The sequence below is a fragment of the Macaca mulatta genome, chromosome X (assembly GCF_049350105.2).
Source record: "Macaca mulatta isolate MMU2019108-1 chromosome X, T2T-MMU8v2.0, whole genome shotgun sequence".
Taxonomy (NCBI): Eukaryota; Metazoa; Chordata; class Mammalia; order Primates; family Cercopithecidae; genus Macaca; species Macaca mulatta.
The window spans coordinates 6,964,730-6,972,177 of record NC_133426.1 but is presented as its reverse complement, the minus strand read 5'-3'; positions in this window follow the sequence as shown (position 1 = coordinate 6,972,177).

Genomic DNA, 7,448 nt, shown 5'->3' with positions numbered 1-7,448 from the left:
GCAGAGTGCACAAATGTGCATATAAAATAAAAGCAGAGTGCACAACTTCTAACTCTACAGGGGGAACAAATGAAATTTTAAAAGAATATTAAATCTAGGGTTCTGTACAAGGTTTTTCAGGGTTGCAATTTTTTCCTATGCACTGGTGAATGTAAAATTTATGACCAAGAAAAAAATACTGCAGAATATCCAGGTTAATGAACTAAATTTAATTATTAGGTGCAGAAAATAACAATAGCGATTGCTAGTGGAATACAATGGCCTGGATATTTAGAGACAGGCAAGAAAAGGGAGTTAAGTCCATGAATAGAACCTGAGCTTGCAGATTGTAAATTGTTCTTGCTAATTATAACCTCAAAATGAGTTTGCTTTTAACTAAATGTACTCTACACAAGCATCAGGATGCTAGAGAGAGCATTGGATCTTAGAGCTTAGCTCCCACATTTTAAAGGCTGAAAGTATTTGAACAAAATGACATGAGTTAATGTGATAATTACTGTGATTGGTTTCACACTATTGTTGCCTCAAAGCTTCCCAAGGCAGGCAAGCATATTCTAGTTCCCTGCAAATGCATCTGCAGAACAGAGCCTAGCAGAAGAAATATTTCAGTCTCCACTGAGCACTATGCATGGGCCACAGTCAGGCAGAACTCCTGCAAGGGTGCATTGTGCACAGGGGATATTGCTGTAAAAAAAAAATAATAGTAATGATACTCTCAGAATTGGCAGGGTTCTGAAGGTTAGAAGGCTAAGACAGCTGATTGTTTCTTTATCCAGTGCCAGATATGGGCAAGTTTCCCAGGCATCCCCATGCTTTTAAAACTGGGATCATTAAGGCTTCTAAACACCTAAATCTACGCATGCAAAAAGATATGCACATATGCATACTTAGTAAAGTTTCTGAGAGTAGGTCACCCTTGTTCTTTAAAACCTCCAAGAAAAAGGATCTTGTTTGCCACTTACATCTGGAACATACCTTCATTATTCTGTGCAAGAAAGCTGAATGATAAAGAATCCAAGTCTTGCAGAAATGCAATCACTATTTAAATGAAAAGCTTAGGGGTAGATTTAGGCCTCTTAGTCCTAGGACAAAATCTGCTATAGCAATGGAGTCCACCGCTAGCAATTGTGTTTGGCACAGACTCAATGGCAGGTGGAGAAATAAAAAAGCTTTATAGTGGAAAAGGGAAGGCTTCAGGTATGCCCCAAGTGGAGGTGGTTGGCATCGGGGGAGCTGCCAGTGGGCTATCTAAAAGCACAGCATCTCATGTGGTTATATGGGGGAGTATATTTGTCTTTCTCTGGTTCCTCCTAAGTTTAAAGACAGGCAAATATTTGGGAAGCTGGCAATCACTAACCCAATCTCGACCATTCTAGGCAGATTCCTGCAAAGACTGGAGGGGAAAGTTCTATTGCCCTGTGTGGTCTGGCCACTGGCTTTGTGTATCTTCAGTCTTGAGTATGAAACTCTAAGTGAAGTATTACAGGATTACAGAAGAATGATATGTTTTGAAACCACTCTCACAGGGTTAAGAATTCTAGATAGAAATATAGCCATAATTAAGCATTAATCAGGTTGCACTTTGACCCCCTTCCTTGTAACTGGAAGTCACATAGCAGATACGGACCGTTTGCACCCCCAGTGTTCCTATAGATAGGATTTCTGACACTAGAATCATAAGGATTTGTTTAAGAATCAATTTGCATCCCCATTGTTCTTATAGATAGGATCTCTGACATTAGAATTGAAGAGTTTTTGTTTAAGAATTGCTTAAGACTTTTCGGATCTTAAATTCCAGCAAAACAGCTGACGCCAACCAGTTTGAAGACCACCCCCACCCAACACACACACACACACACACACACACACACACACACACACACACACACACACACACACAGAGAGAGAGAGAAATGGGATCAGCATGAGAACATGGCTTCTTCATCTCCCTGATCCATGACTTCACCCTGCACTCTTCCACCCGTCAATGATTTCCACACTTCCACCCACTACAAAACGCTTATAAACCCTGGCACCAAACTCCTCGGAGAGATGGATTTGGTTTCTTCCAGTCTCCTCATTTGGTGGCTCTATGATTAAACCTCTTTCTCTGCTGCAACTTGTTGTTTCCACATATTAATCTAATACATGAAAAGATGGGAGAGGATCAGCAGATGCCCTTTTACTCACTGAAACTAAAGACAGTCTCACAAAATCACACTTGATCATTCTAGGACTACAAAAAATGAAGATGTTAAACTTCACCTCTCTGAGCCTGGGAGTAAATATCTGGCTAGACTTCCCTTAAGGGCTCATATCCCCTGGCTTGTGATGTTGGACTTGTGTGACAGTCACTAGAACACACAGAGGAAGCTATGTTTTTGTGTCTCATTTGGGCAGTGAGTAGTTCTGTTTTACTCATTGGTGCCAGGCTGGGTATGCGTGGAAGGTGGAGGGAAGGAGATCCAGGCATCAAAACACTCAAGATGTTAGGCGATCCAATCACCAAGATACCCAAGGTATTAGGAGATCTAACCACCAAAATATCTCATGATGTTAAGGTGTATTGAGGTATCTCCCTTAGAAGCAGAAAAGATATGCTCATGAATGTTGTTGTGGAAATTTAGTTAAAAAAACAAAGTTTTCTCCCAATCCAGAAAACCTCTTCATGAAGGAAGAAGAGGAAGAAAACAATTTCATTATTGAATATGCATTAAATCAAAATGTAATGGACATCACATTCCACAATCTCTTAGAGATTGTGAAGATAGAAGGAAATATCACTCTTTGTAGAACCAAGCAAATATAAACCCCTTACATATACATTCCCAAGATAAACAATAACTAGTCCTCAAGTAAGAGGACTTGACAACATTGTTTATTACACATAGTTCACCATCAGTTCACCCCATAAATGGAGTGACCATAGTGTTAGTTAATTTGTTTTGTACAAAGCAAAAATAAACTCCGCTTACCTTTATGACACAGGTGGTTTTGCAACCAGGAACCAAGCCCTTCTGAAGTTAGGCTCCTACCTTCCTACAGAGACTGAGAGCGGGAGGTGCTAACTCCCTTGATGTTTACATTTCAAAGGATGTGGGAGGTGCTAACTCCCTTGATGTTTACATTTCGAAGGGATGGCTCCCAGGTCCTTAAGGAAAACATTGCTGGTTCCTAAGGCTGGAAAGAGTCTTTTTGAGCTTTCAAACTGATTTAGGTATATTTCAAAGATACCAGGAAAAAAGTTACAAGTTTTCTAAAGGAAATGTTCCAAATAAAAATGTAAGGGCAATTTGGGCCTGCCCTCTTAGGTACGGTGGTCCTGGTAAGTCAACACATATCTTACAAGGGCAGCACAGTCCACTGCTGTTGCTCAAAGTGCCTTCACGTTTTCCAAAGTGAATTCACTTGTGCTGTTTTCCAAAGTGAATTCACTTGTGCTGTTTTCCAAAGTGAATTCACTTGTGCTGTTTTCCAAAGTGAATTCACTTGTGCTGTTTTCCAAAGTGAATTCACTTGTGCTGCTTTCCAAAGTGAATTCACTTGTGCTAAGTACTAAGCCTATCTTTCAAATTTTAATTGGGTAAGAGGAAAAGAAAATATTTCTTTTAACTCTACCAACCTACATTGAGATGTCCTCTCCCTAAAAATCAGCCCATTCTTTGGCTCAGTAACTTGTCCCTTCTGGTGAGATGGACTGAAGCTAAGGGGATAGGACAGATGAGCAATATTTATGTCTACCCCTTCTCCAAGCCTTTGAGAGAACCTCAAAAGAGATACATCCAACGTAGCCTGTAAGAAACATACCTTGTATGTCATAATGTTGGGGTGTTACATGGATGTCAATTTAGGAATTGATTTCAGAATTATTTGACAAAGGAGGAACAGGCAGAAATCAAAACTTACGATTTCACTTATGATTTGATGAGCACATCATTTATACCTTTCTCTCTACCCAACATGGTATTCTCCAAACTCAGGTCCCAATAACTGTAACAATTTTTGCAAAGGCAGTTTTACTTACTGCCTGTTCATGGATGGCATATGCAGTGGCCCATGAGCACAGACTTCTGGTAAACCCACAGTGCATGGGAGATCAGCGAGACTCGGAAGGAGGACAGCGTAAGCATGGGACACCTACAAGTAAGTAAGCTAACAGCCGAGCGAGGCCATGCTTTCCCTTGAAACTACAACTTCCTTCAAATTCAGAAAGAAGGCACAGGCATTCTGAGAAACATGCAAAATGAAAAAATCCTGGGTTATTACCCTGCATGAGCCAACTCCTTAGGATGAAAAATGATGACATAGAATAAAAGACTAAGAAGGGAAGCCTGTAATTCCTTTTCCATTAAGTCCTTCCTTAACAGTAACTAATCATAGTGAGGTACAATGTGCACATAGAAAGGAGCAAAATAAAAACAGTTGATTTAGTTTTGTGTAGTGTTTCCACTGTTCTGGTAAGAACAAAATACATATGTATGTACGCACCATGAAGCATAAATTAGGTAATTTTAGTGATTCTGTCCACAAGTTAAATGCTCTTCTATTTGCATTTAAAGCTGGTATTACATCATATAAAGGTGAATGGTAATATGCTAATAATTTAAAATTTTAATTTTCCTTTTCTCAGAACAACATTAAATAGCAAATACAAAACACCATGACAAGCCAAGTGAGAGACTGCAGAAGACAGGTAAATGCTTTATACTTATTTTTCCTTTAATGGTACTTTGGGCTGTCTTTTGAATAAGGGGCACTACGTTTTCATTTTATACTGGGCCCCACAAATTAGATAGTCAACCTCATCAGGATATGTACACTTTACATCCTCCACCCAAGTTTCTAGAAGAATCTAGATATTATAAACCAAATTCTGCCATTTTATTCACTGGCAGCTTTTATTCACTTTGATACTCAAAAAACATCTTATACTCAAACATCCTGCAATTACATGTGCTTTTTGGAACATTTTAGAATAAATCACTTTAACATAAAAAGGTGAGCTGAGAATCTTGCTTGGAGTAGGTCAGTCTTGTGGGAAAGCCCATATCTCTTAAAACATTAATGGCTTCTATCCCTCTTCCCCATTATATAACTAGCATGCTTACTTGACGGAGTACTTGACATCTGCTATCAGCTTGCTTGGGTTTGCTGAATATCAGTAGTTCTTAAATTTGGCTGCATGTTAAAATCACATGGGGAGTATTTTAAAAAAAGAAAGAAAGAAAAATCCCAGTCCCCAGGCTTCATCTCAGACAATGCACCTCAGACTCTATGGGAGTCTAAAATGTAACCAGGGTCAAGATTCACTCCCTAGCTATACGACAGTGCTTCTCAACTTTGCCTGAGCAAAAGAATGTCATGAAAGTCTTGGTGAAATTCTAGACTCCTTGGCTCCTCCCCCACCAAGTCAATGAGTCGTAAAGGTAGGAATTCTGTACACTTCACAAGCACTCCAGGTTATTCTTATGATTGGGGTCATTTAGGAAGCATGACTCTAAGATGAGTTGAGAAGGAAGAAAAAAGAAAAATGATTATTAATAAAGCTGCCAGTGATAAAAGGTTCTGAGAATCAAGCTGTTCTCTGGCCTTCCCTCTCTAATCATACTAACCCACCTGCATTACTTATCTATATGTGTGTAACAAATTACCATGAACTTAGTCATTTAAACCAGCCCACATTTATTATCTCATGGTTTCTGTGGATCAGGAATCTGGGTATGGCTTGTGTAGATTTTCTGCTTCAGAGTCTCACAAGACTGCAATCAGCAATTGAAGTGTTAGCCAGCACTGTGGTCTTATCTGTGGCTCAACTGGAGAAGGATCCACTTCCAAGCCTGCATCATTGTTGGCTGTTGCAGGAAGTCAGGGACCCCGAACGGAGGGACTGGCTGAAGCCATAGCAGAAGAACATAAATTGTGAAGATTTCATGGACATTTATTAGTTCCCCAAATTAATACTTTTATAATTTCTTACGCCTGTCTTTACTGCAATCTCTAAACATAAATTGTGAAGATTTCATGGACACTTATCACTTCCCCAATCAATACCCTTGTGATTTCCTATGCCTGTCTTTACTTTAATCTCTTAATCCCGTCATCTTCATAAGCTGAGGAGGATGTATGTCACCTCAGGACCCTGTGATGATTGCGTTAACTGCACAAATTGTTCGTAGAGCATGTGTGTTTGAACAATATGAAATCTGGGCACCTTGAAAAAAGAACAGGATAACAGCAATGTTCAGGGAACAAGGGAGGTAACCTGAAACTCTGACTGCCAGTGAGCCAGACAGAACAGAGCCATATTTATCTTCTTTCAAAAGCAAATAGGAGAAATATTGCTAAATTCTTTTTCTCAGCAAGAAACATCCCTAAGAAAGAGAATGCGCCCCTGAGGGTGGGTCTATGAACAGCCCCCTTGGAGGCAGCTTTCTTTTACGGTCTAAGCCAAAGGGATGAAATAAGCCCCGGTCTCCTGTAGTGCTCCCAGGCTTATCAGGACAAGGAAATTCCTGCCTAATAAATTTTGGTCAGACAGGTTGTCTGCTCTCAAACTCTGTCTCCTGATAAGATACTATCAATGACAATGCGTGCCCAAAACTTCATTAGCAATTTTAATTTCGCCCCATCCTGTAGTCCTGTGATCTTACCCTGCCTCCACTTGCTTCGTGATATTTTATTACCTTGTGAAGCATGTGATCTCTGTGACCCACACCCTATTCATACACTCCCTCCCCTTTAAAAATCGCTAATAAAAACTTGCTGGTTTTACAGCTCAGGGAGCATCACGGAACCTGCTGACACGTGATGTCTCCCCCGGACACCCAGCTTTAAAATTTCTCTCTTTTGTACTCTTTCCCTTTATTTCTCAAACCAGCTGAGATGCTTAGGGAAATAGAAAAGAACCCACTTTAAACATCGGGGGTGGGGTTTCCCCCGATAGTTGGTAGAATTCAATTCCTTGTGAACTGAAGGGCTGAAGGCCTCAGTTTCTTGCTGGCTGTTGGCCAAAGATGGCCCTCCCTTCCCTGCCATGTGGGCCTCTGACATATGGCAGCTGATTTCTCCAGTGCCAGTGAGGGAGAGGAGCACCCAGCAATATGAAAGTTACAACCTTATGTAACATAATCACAAAGGAAGCATCACATCTCTTCTGCTGTATTCTACTGGTTAGAAGCAAGTCTCAGGTCTGGCCTATGCTCAAGAGAAGGGAATTAGGGTCTGCCTGCCACAACTCATATACAGCAGAGTACTATAGCCACAGCAACTGTCCATAAATTCTAAAGCCGTAACACATGGGTTCATATGCCTGGCATCCCAGCTTACCAACATTTATCTTCAACAGGCTCCTTAGCTTCATGGATCCTCAGTTTTCACATATGTACAATGGGGATAAAATAGGGTATACCTTATAGTGTCACCGTCAGAGGCATTGAATGATTACAAGC